The following is an 18237-nucleotide window of genomic DNA, read 5'->3' on the forward strand; positions in this document are numbered from 1 at the left end:
TTGATGGGTGTATGCTTAGATTGTCATGACTTGCTCTGTAGTGAGTGCATCGAGCTCGTAAACATGCCTTCTTGATATCTGATTTGCATGCTCCAGTTTTTCACTAAGTCTGTGATCTGATTATGTTTTTGCCATGTTCACATGCTTGCAAATGTATTTTATGATCCCTTTTGGCTCAAGGTCACTAAGGGACTTTTGTTAAGATCTTTGAGTAGCTCCATGCCATGCTTTACTTTGCCATGTTCAGGCCCTGTAGCATATAGTTTTCATGCTCCAAAGTGTGCTACCTGATCTGAAATTCCAGGCTTGTGTTAATTTCACTAAGTCTGAAATCTGTTTACCATATGCATTTTTGCCATGCTTGTTTGAACCTGTTAATGGATGAATTGGCCGTAGCTCAGTGCTAGACTTTTGTTAAGCTTCTTGAATGCATCCTTGACATGTATTTTGATGCCATGTTTGGGTGCTGTAGCTTGTTCATCTTATTGCATTTAGATGGCTACTTGTTGTAAATCGCAGAACGTGGTCATATTTGAATTGCTCGCCATTTCCAAATCATAACTCCGATTCCGGTGATCTTTATATCGTTTTCAAGCGATTTCATATCATCTTTCTAGTGGCACACTTGGATTTCCAAGTTGAGGCCAGGTTCATGCATTCCTTGTCAAATCATGCATATGCATCGCATACCGCATCCCGCATTTCATACCATGTTCATGTGTTGGTTGTTTACTATGTTGTGTGCTTCTTTCCGGTGTTTGCTTCTTCGGGTTGGATCCGGTAATGTCGTGTTTGTGAGGGCCCGTTCGTCTACGTACGTTTGTCTTCTTCATGGACTCGTTCTTCTTCCTTGCGGGATTTCAGGCAAGATGAGCATACCCTCAAAATCACTTCTATCTTTGCTTGCTAGATGCTCGCTCTTTTGCTATGCCTATGCTACGATATCTACCACTTGCTATTCATGCCTCCTTATTGTTAAACCAAGCCTCTAGCCCACCTTGTCCTAGCAAACCGTTGTTTGGCTATGTTACCGCTTTGCTCAGCCCCTCTTATAGCGTTGTTAGTTGCAGGTGAAGATTGAAGTTTGTTCCTTGTTGGAACATGGAGATGTTGTTCCTTGTTGGAACATGTTTACTTGTTGGGATATCACAATATATCTTATTTAATTAATGCATCTATATACTTGGTAAAGGGTGGAAGGCTCGGCCTTATGCCTAGTGTTCTGTTCCACTCTTGCCGCCCTAGTTTCCGTCATATCGGTGTTATGTTCCCGGATTTTGCGTTCCTTACGCGGTTGGGTTATAATGGGAACCCCTTGACAGTTCGCTTTGAATAAAACTCCTCCAGCAAGGCCCAACCTTGTTTTTACCATTCGCCACCTCCTTGGGAGTCGCGCATCCCGAGGGTCATCTTTATTTTAACCCCCCCGGGCCAGTGCTTGTCTAAGTGTTGGTCCGAAATGGGCAGCCTGCGGGGCCACCTCGGGGAAACTTGAGGGCTGGTTTTACTCGTAGCTTGACCTATCCGGTGTTGCCCTGAGAACGAGATATGTGCAGCTCCCATCAGGATGTCGGCGCATCGGGCGGCTTTGCTGGATTTGTTTTACCATTGTCGAGGATGTCTTGAAGAACCGGGATACCGAGTCTGATCGGAATATCTTGGGAGGAGGTCTATTCCTTCGTTGACCGTGAGAGCTTGTCATGGGCTAAGTTGGGACACCCCTGCAAGGATTTGAACTTTTGAAAGCCATGCCCGCGGTTATGGGCAGATGGGAATTTGTTAATGTCCGGTTGTAGAAAACCTGAAGTTGAACTTAATTAAAATGAGTCAACTGCGTGTGTAACCATGATGGTCTCTTTCCGGCGGAGTCCGGGAAGTGAACACGGTGTTGGAGTTATGCTTGAGGTAGGTTGTTCTAGGATCACTTCTTGATCATAGTTGTATCGACCGTGCTTTGCCTTCTCTTCTCGCTCTCATTTGCGTATGTTAGCCACCATATATGCTAGTCGCTTGCTGCAGCTCCACCTCATATCTTGCCTTACCTATAAGCTTAAATAGTCTTGATCGCGAGGGTGCGAGATTGCTGAGTCCCTGTGGCTCACAGATACTTCCAAAACCAGTATGCAGGTGCTGATGAGTCCGTGCAGATGACGCAACCAAGCTCAGGAGGAGCTCGATGAAGATCTTGTCCTTTGTGTTGTTTCGTTCTAGATGATCAGTAGTGGAGCCCAGTTGGGGTCGATCGGGGACCTTGTCGCATTTGGGTTCTTCTTTTATTTTGGTTCCGTAGTCGGACCTTGATTGTATTTGGATGTTGTAATGCTTTATTCATGTAATTGTGTGAAGTGGCGATTGTAAGCCAACTATGTATCTCTTTCCCTTATGTATTACATGGGTTGTGTGAAGATTACCTCTCTTGCGACATTGCTTTCAATGCGGTTATGCCTCTAAGTCGTGCTTCGACACGTGGGAGATATAGCCGCATCGAGGGTGTTACAAACCTTTCTCCCCTCCGCCCCCTGCCTCCTGCCCCGCGTGGGCGACCGAGGACCACCAAACCCAGTCGCCAATCCTCCCCGTCTTCCCGTCCCTCCCCTCTGTCACCGCGGTGGTCAGCGCCGGGCAAAGCGCGTGCGTCCGACGGCGGCGGCGGAGGTACTGTTGCCCCTCTCGGGTCAAAGGATGCGGGACGCCCATCTCGAGGGTGTGATCCCGATCTGCATCACGGCGGCGCCGGTCTGGACCAAGGCGCCCTGATGGACAACGACGGTGTGGCGGTCGACCGTCGGCCCAACGATAGCCTTGGTGGCAGGGTTGGCTTAGCCCTTCCCGATCTGGGACGGAGGCCCCTGAATTAGGGGCAACAGCCTCCTGGGATGGCCTCCCTGTCCGATGGCACGGCGGGGAGGGTGGGCTGCTGGGGATCAGACCGGGTGGCTGGCGATTCACCGACGGGTTGGTGTCGTGGCTTGCTGCCCCGGCGGCCAACTATGCTGAGCTGCGCCTTCCTCCAACCCATGTTGTGTGCATTCTGTCTTACCAAACATGGCCGTGCTGCTAGCCGGTTACTCGGTTGGGACGGAGCGGGAGGTGGGAATCCGGATTGGGATAATTCCTAGGTCGGCTTCTGCCGGTCGCGACGGGACGACAACTGAGGGTGCCGTTTTTCTTCCTGGAGACGTTGTTCGGGTCCGCACTACCTTTTCCCACCTCACAGTCTCTCGGGTGAAAACCCTAGGGCGGCGACAGCGCTCTTGGCTGTTGGGGAACGTATTAATTTCAAAAAAATTCCTACGCACACGCAAGATCATGGTGATGCATAGCAACGAGAGGGGAGAGTGTTGTCTACGTACCCTCGTAGACCGGAAGCGGAATCGTTAGCACAACGCGGTTGATGTAGTCGTACGTCTTCACGGCCCGACCGATCAAGCACCGAAACTACGGCACCTCCGAGTTCTAGCACACGTTCAGCTCGATGACGATCCCCGGACTCCGATCCAGCAAAGTGTCGGGGATGAGTTTCATCAGCACGAAGGCGTGCTGACGATCTTGATGTTTTACCTTCGCAGGGCTTCGCCTAAGCACCGCTACAATATTATCGAGGATTATAGTGGAGGGGGCACCGCACACGGCTAAGAGATCAATGATCAATTGTTGTGTCTATGGGGTGCCCCCCTGCCCCCATATATAAAGGAGTGGATGAGGGGGGCGGCCAAGGAGGGTGGCGTGCCCTAGGGGGGAGTCCAACTCCCACAGGGAGTAGGACTCCCCTTTTTCCTATTAGGAGTAGGAGAGGGAAGGAAGAGGAAGGAGGGAGGAAGGAAAGGGGGGCCCCCTCCCAATTCGGATTGGGCTTGGGGGGGCGCCCCCTCCCTTGCTCCTTTCCCCTCCTTTCCACTAAGGCCCAATAAGGCCCATATACCTCCCAGGGGGTTCCGATAACCTCCCGGTGATCCGGTATTGTCCCAATCTCACCCGGAACCTTTCCGGTGTCCAAATATAGTCGTCCAATATATCGATCTTTATGTCTCGACCATTTCGAGACTCCTCGTCAAGTCCGTGATCACATCTGGGACTCCGAACAACCTTCGGTATATCAAAATATATAAACTCATAATGAAACTGTCATCGTAACGTTAAGCGTGCGGACCCTACGGGTTCGAGAACAATATAGACATGACCGAGACACGTCTCCGGTCAATAACCAATAGCGGAACCTGGATGCTCATATTGGCTCCTACATATTCTACGAAGATCTTTATGGGTCAGACCGCATAACAACATACGTTTGTTCCCTTTGTCATCGGTATGTTACTTGCCCGAGGTTTGATCGTCGGTATCTCAATACCTAGTTCAATCTCGTTACCGGCAAGTCTCTTTACTCATTCCGTAATACATCATCCCGCAGCTAACTTATTAGTTGCAATTCTTGCAAGGCTTATGTGATGTGCATTACCGAGAGGGCCCAGAGATACCTCTCCGACAATCGGAGCGACAAATCCTAATCTCGAAATACGCCAACCCAACAAGTACCTTCGGAGACACCTGTAGAGCACCTTTATAATCACCCAGTTACGTTGTGATGTTTGGTGGCACAAAATGTGTTCCTCCGGTAAACGGGAGTTGCATAATCTCATAGTCATAGGAACATGTATAAGTCATGAAGAAAGCAATAGCAACAAACTAAACGATCAAGTGCTATGCTAACAGAAAGGGTCAAGTCAATCACATCATTCTCCTAATGATGTGATCCCGTTAATCAAATGACAACTCATGTCTATGGTTAGGAAACATAACCATCTTTGATCAACGAGCTAGTCAAGTAGAGGCATACTAGTGACACTCTGTTTGTCTATGTATTCACACATGTATTATGTTTCCGGTTAATACAATTCTAGCATGAATAATAAACATTTATCATGATATAAGGAAATAAATAATAACTTTATTATTGCCTCTAGGGCATATTTGCTTCAGTCTCCCACTTGCACTAGAGTCAATAATCTAGTTCACATCGCCATGTGATTTAACATCAATAGTTCACATCACCATGTGATTAACACCCATAGTTCACATCGACATGTGACCAACACCCAAAGGGTTTACTAGAGTCAATAATCTAGTTCACATCGCTATGTGATTAACACCCAAAGAGTACTGAGGTGTGATCATGTTTTGCTTGTGAGAGTAGTTTAGTCAACGGGTCTGCCACATTCAGATCCGTAAGTATTTTGCAAATTTCTATGTCAACAATGCTCTGCATGGAGCTACTCTAGCTAATTGCTCCCACTTTCAATATGTATCCAGATTGAGACTTAGAGTCATCTGGATCAGTGTCAAAACTTGCATCGACGTAACCCTTTACGACGAACCTTTTGTCACCTCCATAATCGAGAAACATATCCTTATTCCACTAAGGATAATTTTGACCAATGTCCAGTGATCTACTCCTAGATCACTATTGTACTCCCTTGCCAAACTCAGGGCAGGGTATACAATAGGTCTGGTACATAGCATGGCATACTTTATAGAACCTATGGCTGAGGCATAGGGAATGACTTTCATTCTCTCTCTATCTTCTGCCGTGGTCGGGTTTTGAGTCTTACTAAACTTCACACCTTTGTAACACAGGCAAGAACTCCTTCTTTGACTGTTCCATTTTGAACTACTTCAAAATCTTGTCAAGGTATGTACTCATTGAAAAACTTATCAAGCGTCTTGATCTATCTCTATAGATCTTGATGCTCAATATGTAAGCAGCTTCACCGAGGTCTTTCTTTGAAAAACTCCTTTCAAACATTCCTTTATGCTTTGCAGAATAATTCTACATTATCTCCGATCAACAATATGTCTTTCACATATACTTATCAGAAATGCTGTAGTGCTCCCACTCACTTTCTTGTAAATACAGGCTTCACTGCAAGTCTGTATAAAACTATATGCTTTGATCAACTTATCAAAGCGTATATTCCAACTCCGAGATGCTTGCACCAGTCCATAGATGGATCGCTGGAGCTTGCATATTTTGTTAGTACCTTTAGGATTGACAAAACCTTCTGGTTGCATCATATACAACTCTTCTTAAATAAATCCATTAAGGAATGCAGTTTTGTTTATCCATTTGCCAGATTTCATAAAATGCGGCAATTGCTAACATGATTCGGACAGACTTAAGCATAGATACGAGTGAGAAACTCTCATCGTAGTCAACACCTTGAACTTGTCAAAAACCTTTTGCGACAATTCTAGCTTTGTAGATAGTAACACTACTATCAGCGTCCGTCTTCCTCTTGAAGATCCATTTAATCTCAATGGCTCGCCGATCATTGGGCAAGTCAATCAAAGTCCATACTTTGTTCTCATACATGGATCTCATCTCAGATTTCATGGCCTCAAGCCATTTCGCGGAATCTGGGCTCATCATCGCTTCCTCATAGTTCGTAGGCTCGTCATGGTCAAGTAACATGACTTCCAGAACAGGATTATCGTACCACTCTGGTGCGGATATCACTCTGGTTTACCTATGAGGTTTGGTAGTAACTTGATCTGAAGTTACATGATCATCATCATTAGCTTCCTCACTAATTGGTGTAGTAGTCACATGAACAGGTTTCTGTGATGAACTACTTTCCAATAAGGGAGCAGGTACAGTTACCTCATCAAGTTCTACTTTCCTCCCACTCACTTCTTTCGAGAGAAACTCCTTTTCTAGAAAGGATCCATTCAGCAACGAATATCTTGCCTTCGGATCTGTGATAGAAGGTGTACCCAACATTTTCTTTTGGGTATCCTATGAAGACGCACTTCTCCGATTTGGGTTTGAGCTTATCAGGTTGAAACTTTTCACATAAGCATTGCAACCTCAAACTTTAAGAAACGACAGCTTAGGTTTCTTGCCAAACCATAGTTCATACGGTGTCTTCTCAACGGATTTAGATGGTGCCCTATTTGACGTGATTGTAGCTGTCTCTAATGCATAACCCCAAAATGATAGTGGTAAATTGGTAAGCGACATCATAGATCGCACCATATCTAATAAAGTACGGTTACGATGTTCGGACACACCATTACACTGTGGTGTTCCAGGTGGCGTGAGTAGTGAAACTATTTCACATTGTTTTAACTGAAGGCCAAACTCGTAACTCAAATATTTTACTTATGCGATCATATCGTAGAAACTTTTATTTTTGTTATGATGATTCTCCACTTCACTCTGAAATTCTTTGAACTTTTGAAATGTTTCAGACTTGTGTTTCATCAAGTAGATATACTCATATCTGCTCAAATCATCTGTGAAGATCAGAAAATAATGATACCTGCCGCGAGCTTCAATATTCATCGGACCACATACATCAGTATGCATGATTTCCAACAAATATGTTGCTTGCTGCATTGTTCCGGAGAACGGAGTCTTAGTCATCTTGCCCATGAGGCATGGTTTGCAAGCATCAACTGATTCATAATCAAGTGATTCCAAAAGCCCATCAGCATGGATTTTCTTCATGCGCTTTGCACCAATATGACCTAAACGGCAGTGCCACAAATAAGTTGCACTATCATTATTAACTTTGCATCTTTTGGTTTCAATATTATGAATATGTGTATCACTACGATCGAGATCCAACGAACCATTTTCATTGGGTGTGTAACCATATAAGGTTTTATTCATGTAAACAGAACAACAATTTATTCTCTTACTTAAATGAATAACCGTATTGCAATAAACATGATCAAATCATATTCATGCTCAACACAAACACCAAATAACACTTATTTAGGTTCAACACTAATCCCAAAAGTATAGGGAGTGTGCGATGATGATCATATCAATCTTGGAACCACTTCCAACACACATCGTCACTTCACCCTTAACTAGTCTATGTTCATTCTGCAACTCCCGTTTCGAGTTACTACTCTTAGGATCTAAACCAGTATCAAATACCGAGGGGTTGCTACGAACACTAGTAAAATACACATCAATAATATGTATATCAAATATACCTTTGTTAACTTTGCCATCCTTCTTATCCGCCAAATACTTGGGGCAGTTCCGCTTCCAGTGACCAGTCCCTTTGCAGTAGAAGCACTTAGTCTCAGGCTTAGGACCAGACTTGGGCTTCTTCACTTGAGCAACAACTTGCTTGCCGTTCTTCTTGAAGTTCCCCTTCTTCCCTTTGCCCTTTTCTTGAAACTAGTGGTCTTGTCTACCATCAACACTTGATATTTTTCTTGATTTCTACCTTCGTTGATTTCAGTATTACGAAGAGCTTGGGAATCGTTTCCGTTATCCCTTGCATATAATAGTTCATCACGAAGTTCTACTAACTTGGTGATGGTGACTAGAGAATTCTGTCAATCACTATCTTATCTGGAAGATTAACTCCCACTTGATTCAAGCGATTGCAGTACCCAGACAATCTGAGCACATGCTCACTGCTTGAGCTATTCTCCTCCATCTTTTAGCTATAGAACTTGTTGGAGACTTCATATCTCTCAACTCGGGTATTTGCTTGAAATATTCACTTCAACTCCTGGAACATCTCATATGGTCCATGACGTTCAAAATGTCTTTGAAGTCCCGATTCTAAGCCGTTTAAGCATGGTGCACTAAACTATCAAGTAGTCATCATATTGAGCTAGCCAAACGTTCATAATGTCTGCATCTGCTCCTGCAATAGGTTTTTCACCTAGCGGTGCATCAAGGACTTAATCCAATCCGCATCTTTGCTACTAACATCTTTCAACTTAGTTTTCTCTAGGAACATATATAAAACATAGGGAAGCAACAACGTGAGCTGTTGATCTACAACATAGATATGCTAATACTACGAGGACTAAGTTCATGATAAATTAAAGTTCAATTAATCATATTACTTAAGAACTCCCACTTAGATAGATATCCCTCTAATCCTCTAAGTGATCACGTGATCCAAATCAACTAAACCATGTCCGATCATCACGTGAGATGGAGTAGTTTCAACGGTGAACATCACTATGTTGATCATATCTACTATATGATTCACGCTCGACCTTTCGGTCTCCATGTTCCGAGGCCATATCTGTAATATGCTAGGCTCGTCAAGTTTAACTTAAGTATTCCGCGTGTGCAACTGGTTTGCACCCGTTGTATTTGAACGTAGAGCCTATCACACCCGATCATCACGTGGTGTCTCAGCACGAAGAACTTTCGCAATGGTGCATACTCAGGGAGAACACTTATACTTTGATAATTTAGTGAGGGATCATCTTATAATGCTACCGTCAATCAAATCAAGATAAGATGCATAAAAGATAAACATCACATGCAATCATAATATGTGACATGATATGGCCATCATCATCTTGTGCCTTTGATCTCCATCTCCAAAGCATCGTCATGATCTCCATCGTCACCGGCATGACACCATGATATTCATCATCTTGATCTATATCAATGTGTCATCACATGGTTGTCTCACCAACAATTGCTCTTGCAACTATTGCTATCGCATAGCGATAAAGTAAAGCAATTATTTGGCGCTTGCATCTTATGCAATAGAGAGATAACCATAAGGCTTTTGCCGGTTGCCGATAACTTCAACAAAACATGATCATCTCATACAAAAACTTATATCTCATCACGTCTTGACCATATCACATCACAACATGCCCTGCAAAAACAAGTTAGACGTCCTCTACTTTGTTGTTGCAAGTTTTACGTGGCTGCTACGGGCTTAGCAAGAACCGTTCTTACCTACGCATCAAAACCACAACGATAGTTTGTCAAGTTGGTGCTGTTTTAACCTTCGCAAGGACCGGGCGTAGACACACTTGGTTCAACTAAAGTTGGAGAAACTGACACCCGCCAGCCACCTGTGTGCAAAGCACGTCGGTAGAACCAGTCTCGCGTAAGCGTACGCGTAATGTCGGTCCGGGACGCTTCATCCAACAATACCACCGAACCAAAGTATGACATGCTGGTAAGCAGTATGACTTATATCGCCCACAACTCACTTGTGTTCTACTCGTGCATAACATCAACGCATAAAACCAGGCTCGGATGCCACTGTTGGGGAACGTAGTAATTTAAAAAAAAATCCTACGCACACGCAAGATCATGGTGATGCATAGCAACGAGAGGGGAGAGTGTTGTCTATGTACCCTCGTAGACCGGAAGCGGAAGCGTTAGCACAACGCGGTTGATGTAGTTGTATGTCTTCACGGCCCGACCGATCAAGCACTGAAACTACGGCACCTCCGAGTTCTAGCACACGTTCAGCTCGATGACGATCCCCGGACTCCGATCTAGCAAAGTGTCGGGGATGAGTTTTGTCAGCACGACGGCGTGGTGACGATCTTGATGTTTTACCGTTGCAGGGCTTCGCCTAAGCACCGCTACAATATTATCGAGGATTATAGTGGAGGGGGGCACCGCACACGGCTAAGAGATCAATGATCAATTGTTGTGTCTATGGGGTGCCCCCTGCCCCCGCATATAAAGGAGTGGAGGAGGGGGCCGGCCAAGGAGGGTGGCGCACCCTAGGGGGGAGTCCAACTCCCACAGGGAGTAGGACTCCCCTTTTTCCTATTAGGAGTAGGAGAGGGAAGGAAGAGGAAGGAGGGAGGAAGGAAAGGGGGGGCCGGGCCCCCTCCCAATTCGGATTGGGCTTGGGGGGGGCGCCCCCTCCCTTGCTCCTTTCCCCTCCTTTCCACTAAGGCCCAATAAGGCCCATATACCTCCCGGGGGGTTCCGATAACCTCCCGGTGATCCGGTATTGTCCCAATCTCACCCGGAACCTTTCCGGTGTCCAAATATAGTCGTCCAATATATCGATCTTTATGTCTCGACCATTTCGAGACTCCTTGTCAAGTCCGTGATCACATCCGGGACTCCGAACAACCTTCGATACATCAAAATATATAAACTCATAATGAAACTGTCATCGTAACGTTCAGCGTGCGGACCCTACGGGTTCGAGAACAATGTAGACATGACCGAGACACGTCTCCGGTCAATAACCAATAGCGGAACCTGGATGCTCATATTGGCTCCTACATATTCTACGAAGATCTTTATCGGTCAGACCGCATAACAACATACGTTTGTTCCCTTTGTCATCGGTATGTTACTTGCCCGAGATTTGATCGTCGGTATCTCAATACCTAGTTCAATCTTGTTACCGGCAAGTCTCTTTACTCGTTCCGTAATACATCATCCCGCAGCTAACTTATTAGTTGCAATGCTTGCAAGGCTTATGTGATGTGCATTACCGAGAGGGCCTAGAGATACCTCTCCGACAATCGGAGCGACAAATCCTAATCTCGAAATACGCCAACCCAACAAGTACCTTCAGAGACACCTGTAGAGCACCTTTGTAATCACCCAGTTACGTAGTGACATTTGGTGGCACACAAAGTGTTCCTCCGGTAAACGGGAGTTGCATAATCTCATAGTCATAGGAACATGTATAAGTCATGAAGAAAGCAATAGCAACAAACTAAATGATCAAGTGCTATGCTAACGGAATGGGTCAAGTCTATCACATCATTCTCCTAATGATGTGATCCCATTAATCAAATGACAACTCATGTCTATGGTTAGGAAACATAACCATCTTTGATCAACGAGCTAGTCAAGTAGAGGCATATAAGTGACACTCTGTTTGTCTATGTATTCACACATGTATTATGTTTCCGGTTAATACAATTCTAGCATGAATAATAAACATTTATCATGATATAAGGAAATAAATAATAACTTTATTATTGCCTCTAGGGCATATTTCCTTCATTGGCATCGTGTCCCTCTTGAAGGCGTTGTCGTGAGAGCTATGTGGTGATGGGCACCTCTTGGGTGCATCGGTAGTTGCAGAAGGTGTGACCCTCTTCCTCGAGGTGGCAGTTTTTCTGGGGGAAACCCTAGATCTAGGTCTCCCGGATCGGATGATGATGGAGACTTTGATGTCGTTCTTCCTCCTTGGGGCATCGTCTTGGAGCAGTGGTTCACTGTAGAGGCCAAGAGATGGAGCGGTGTTACATCAGCCGCATTGAAGATAATGGGTCTCGGTGGCGTGGAATGGTGGAGTCTCAGTGTTGGACGCGGTTTGATCGACACACGCAGGCTAGTGGCGTTGTTTGGTGTCATGGTGACGTTGACGGCAGATGGGACTGGCAAGATCTATGAAGTGATTTCTCTTGAAGACGCGATGGCGGTAGATGGCAGCGGATCCTAGAACATGTGCACGTGGTGCACATTATGGGACGCCTAGACCGGATGGTCTTAAGGCCACTGGAAGAGATTGTGTCCGTTTTGCAGACATGGCATATATGTATACCTGTAGGTGTAGCAACTTTGTTCGCCTAGTGGGTGGCTTTGGGTTGATCCGCATATTCATTTTGTCAGGCTCTGGTGAATAATTAATAAAGATGACTGTGTGCATCGTGCTGATGCAGAGGCCGGGGATAATACTCCTTTCGAAAAAAGAGTTGCAGTAAGACATTTATAATTTGCTCTTGCTTTCCTATTTTTAGAAACCTCTGTCGGTGTTCTGGGAATCAGGGTACCCAGACTTGCCTACCCGCGGCCCATGGCGTGGCTCCATCGACGGCCTGGTATGGCCGATCTACAACACCATCAAGGCAAGACCCTCGAGAGGGGCCAAGCCTTGCGAGGCGAACAACACCGAGACCTCCGGAGGAAGCGGCCATCCCAGGCGGCCTCCTAAGAAGCGGAGATTTCTATGTAGGTGCTCAACCTCATGAGGTTGCGGTGACGCAAGCCATGACGACTAGGCCAGGCGGGCGTAGAGGAGCCAGTTTCCTCTTTGGTGCTAAGGAGGCAACGACAAGCATGGGTTCCCGAGGAATCAGGCAAAGTTTTCCATTTTAGTGTAACAAGACCAAGACCGGCAGGACGGCATGACGGATGTCATCACCGAGCCCACCGTAGCATCATGACCAGAGACTTTGCAGGCGAAGACCCACCTTTCGTCTAGATAAGATGTACTACTTGTCCCCTTTCAAATTGGCCATTGTGGGATCCCTACCCGCCTACGTTTGGAGGAAGAGGACTGAGGCCACTATAATTATAGGTTAGCCACCACCAAGAGAGGGATCGGTGTTGGGAAAAGTTGCATGGAAAACAAAAAAATTCTACGCACATGCAATGATATATCCATGGAGATGCATAGCAACGTGGGAGGAAGAGCATCTATGTACCCTTGTAGATCGCTAAGCGGAAGCGTTTATCACGCGGTTGATGTAGTCGTACTCTTCGCGATCCGATTACGATCCGACCGATCTAGTGCCGAACGGAGGACACCTCTGAGTTTAGCACACGTGCGGCTCGATGATGTCTCCTCCTTCTTGATCCAGCAAGCGGGAGAGGAGAAGTAGATACGATCGCAACCAACACGACGGCGTGGTGGTGATGGTGGTGGCGGAGCACCGACAACGCTTCGCTAAGCATCGTCGGGACGAGGCGGTGGAACTACGGAGTAACGGGAGAGAGAGAGGGTGCAAAGGGCTTGGTGTATCCTCTTGGGGCGCGAAAATAGCCCCTCCAAGCCCTAGGGCGCAGCTAAGGGGGAGTGGACTCCAAGTCCAATCCTATTCCTACTAGGACTCCTTCATTTTTTGCCTTCCCTAGCCACATGGGCTTTTGAGGACTTGGTGCGCCTAGCCCAATAAGGCCAGGGCGCCTCCTCGCAGCCCATGCTATCCCTTGGGTCGTGGTGAACCCACTTGTGGACTTCCGGACCCCTTCAAAATCCTCCGGAACCTTCTGGAAGCTTCCCGGTACAATACCGAAAAAACTACACCTTTTTCGGAACCCAAAATATGACTTCCCATATATAAATCTTTACTTCTCGACCATTCTGAGACTCCTTGTGACGTCCGGGATCTCATACAGGACTCTGAAAAGCATTTTGTTACCACTCATCAAGTATCCCAATACTACTCTAGCGTCAACGAACATTAAGCATGCGACCCTACGGGTTCAGGAATTATGTACTCATGACCGAGACACCTCTCTGGCCAATAACCAATAGCGGGACCTCGATGCCCATATTGATTCCTACATATTCCACGAAGATCTTTTATCGGTTGAACCTTTATGGCAACATACGTAATTCCCTTTGTCTGTCGGTATGTTACTTGCCCGAGATTCGATCGTCGGTATCTCTATACCTAGTTCAATCTTGTTACGGGCAAGTCTCTTTACTCGTTCTGTAATACATCATCTTGCAACTAACTCCTTAGTCACTTTGCTTGTAAGCTTCTTGTGATGTGTACTACCGAGAGGGCCCAGAGATACCTCTCCGATACACGGAGTAACAAATCCCAATATCGATTCACACCAACTCAACAGACACCTTCGGAGATACATGTAGAGCATCTTTATGATCACCCAGTTATGTTGTGACATTTGATAGCACACAAGGTATTCCTCCGATATCCGGGAGTTGCATGATCTCATGGTCGAAGGAACATGTATTTGACATCAAGAAAGTAGTAGCAATAAACTGAACGATCATATGCTATGCTAACGATTGGGTCTTGTCCATCACATCATTCTCCTAATGATGTGATCCCGTTATCAAATAGCAACTCATGTCTATGGTTAGGAAATCTTAACCATGTTTGATCAACGAGCTAGTCTAGTAGAGGCTCACTAGGGACACAATATTTGTTTATGTATCCACACATGTATTTAAGTTTCTGGTCAATGCGATTCTAGCATGAATAATAAACCTTTATCATGACTAAGGAAATATAATAATAACCATTTTATTATTGCCTCTAGGGCATATTTCCATCAGTCTCCCACTTGCACTAGAGTCAATAATCTAGTTCACATCGCCATGTGATTAACACCAAAAGAGTTCACTAGAGTCAATAATCTAGTTCACATCGCCATGTGATTAACACCCAAAGAGTTCTAAGGTGTGATCATGTTTTGCTTGTGAGAGAGGTTTTTAGTCAACGGGTCTGCAACATTTAGATCCATGTGTACTTTGCAAATATCTATGTCTATAATGCTCTACATAGAGCTACTCTAGTTAATTTCTCCCACTTTCAATATGTATCTAGATTGAGACCCAGAGTCATCCGGATCAGTGTCAAAGCTTGCATCGACGTAACCCTTTATGACAAACTCTTTATCACCTCCATAACCGAGAAACATTTCCTTAGTACTCTTTAGGTAGCTAAGGATAATTTTGACCGCTGTCTAGTGATCCACTTCTAGATCACTATTGTACCCCCCTTGCCAGACTCATGGCAAGGCACACAACATGTATGGTACACATCATGGCATACTTTATAGAACCTATGGCCGAGGCATATGGAATGACTTTGATTATCTCTATATATCTTCTGTCGTGGTCAGGCTTTGAGTCTTACTCAACTTCACACCTTGAATACAGGCAAGAACCCTTTCTTTGACTGATCCATTTTGAACTCCTTCAAAACTTTGTCAAGGTATGTGCTTTGTGAAAGTCCTATTAAGTGTCTTGATCTATCTCTATAAATTTTGATGCCCAATATGTAAGTAGCTTCACCGAGGTCTTTCATTGAAAAAATCTTATTCAAGTACCATTTTATGCTATCAAGAAATTATGTATCATTTCCAATCAGCAATACGTCATCCATATATAATATCAGAAATGCTACAGAGCTCCCACTCACTTTCTTGTAAATACATGCTTCACCATAAGTCTGTATAAAACCATATTCTTTGATCACCTCATCAAAGCGTATATTCCAACTCCGAGATGCTTGGACTAGTCCATAGATGGATCGCTGGAGCTTGCACACTTTGTTAGCACCTTTAGGATCGACAAAAACTTCCGGTTGCATCATATACAGTCTTGGTACACAGCATGGCATACTCTATAGAACCTATGGCTGAGGCATATGGAATGACTTTCATTCTCTCTATATATATCTTCTTCCGTGGTCAGGCTTTGAGTCTTACTCAACTTCACACCTTGAATACAGGAAAGAACCCTTTCTTTGACTGATCCATTTTGAACTCCTTCAAAACTTTGCCAAGGTATGTGCTTTGTGAAAGTCTTATTAAGCGTCTTGATCTATCTCTATAGATTTTGATGCCCAATATGTAAGTAGCTTCACCGAGGTCTTTTATTGAAAAAAAATCTTATTCAAGTATCATTTTATGCTATCAAGAAATTCTGTATCATTTCCAATCAGCAATATGTCATCCACATATAATATCAGAAATGCTACAAAGCTCCCACTCACTTTCTTGTAAATATAGGATTCACCATAAGTCTGTATAAAACCATATGGTTTTATCACCTCATCAAAGCGTATATTCCAACTCCGAGATGCTTGGACCAGTCCATAGATGGATCGCTGGATCTTGCACACTTTGTTAGCACCTTTAGGATCGACAAAAGCTTACGGTTGCATCATTTAGGATCGAGAACTATGTAGACATGACCGAGACTCATCTCCGGTCAATAACCAATAGCGGAACCTGGGTGCTCATATTGGTTCCTACATATTCTACGAAGATCTTCATCAGTTAAACCGCACAACAACATACGTTGTTCCCTTTGTCATCGATATGTTACTTGCCCGAGATTCGATCGTCAGTATCTCAATACCTAGTTCAATCTCATTACTGGCAAGTCTCTTTACTCGTTCCGTAATGCATCATCCTGCAACTAACTCATTAGTCACATTGCTTGCAAGGCTTATAGTGATGTGCATTACCGAGAGGGCCCAGAGATACCTCTCCGATACACGGAGTGACAAATCCTAATCTCGATCTATGCCAACTCAACAAACACCATCAGAGACACCCGTAGAGAATATTTATAGTCACCCAGTTACGTTGTGACGTTTGATAGCACACTAAGTGTTCCTCTGGTATTCGGGAGTTGCATGATGTCATAGTCATAGGAACATGCATAAGTTATGGAGAAAGCAATAGCAGCAAACTAAATGATCATCGTGCTAAGCTAACGGATGGGTCAATTATATCACATCATTCTCTAATGATGTGATCCCGTTAATCAAATGACAACTCATGTCTATGGTTAGGAAACATAACCATCATTGATTCAACGAGCTAGTCAAGTAGAGGCATACTAGTGACACTCTGTTTGTCTATGTATTCACACATGTACTAAGTTTCCGGTTAATACAATTCTAGCATGAATAATAAACATTTATCATGATATAAGCAAATATAAATAACAACTTTATTATTGCCTCTAGGGCATATTTCCTTCAACAACTCTCCCTCAAGAAACTCGTTAAGGAATGCAAGTTTTTTACATCCATTTGCCAGATTTCGTAATCATAAAATGCGGTAATTGCTAACACTTGATGCTCTCTGGGTTCGAGCTTATCAGGCTGAAGCCTTTTGACATAAGTGTCGCAATCCCAAACTTTAAGAAACGACAGCTTAGGTTTCTTGCCAAACCATAGTTCATACGGTGTCATCTCAGCGGATTTAGATGGTGCCCTATTTAACGTGAATGCAGCTATCTCTAATGCATAACCCCAAAACGATAGTGGTAAATCGGTAAGAGACATCATAGATCGCATCATATCTAATAAAGTACGGTTACGACATTCGGACACACCATTACGCTGTGGTTTTCTAGGTGGCGTGAGTTGTGAAACAATTCCACATTGTTTTAAATGAAGGCCAAACTCATAACTCAAATATTCGCCTCTGTGATCAGATCATAGAAACTTTATTTTCTTGTTACAATGATTCTCCACTTCACTCTAAAATTCTTTGAACTTTTCAAATGTTTCAGACTTGTGTTTCATCAAGTAGATATACCCATACCTACTCAAATCATCTGTGAAGGTCAGAAAATAACGATACCCTCCACGTGCTTCGACACTCATCGGACTGCATACATCGGTATGTATTATTTCCAATAAATCATTAGCTCGCTCCATTGTTCCGGAGAACGAAGTTTTAGTCATCTTGCCCATGAGTCATGGTTCACAAGTATCAAATGATTCGTAATCAAGTGATTCCAAAAGTCCATCCGTATGGAGTTTCTTCATGCGCTTTACACCAATATGACCTAAACGGCAGTGCCACAAGTATGTTGCACTATCATTATCAACTTTGCATATTTTAGCATCAATATTATGAATATGTGTATCACTACGATCGAGATTCAATAAACCATTCACATTGGATGTATGACCATAGAAGGTTTTATTCATGTAAATAGAACAACAATTATTCTCTGAATCAAA

This window comes from Triticum urartu, chromosome 7A (assembly GCF_056163025.1).
Source record: "Triticum urartu cultivar PI428250 chromosome 7A, HENAU_Tu73, whole genome shotgun sequence".
NCBI classification, from domain to species: domain Eukaryota; kingdom Viridiplantae; phylum Streptophyta; class Magnoliopsida; order Poales; family Poaceae; genus Triticum; species Triticum urartu.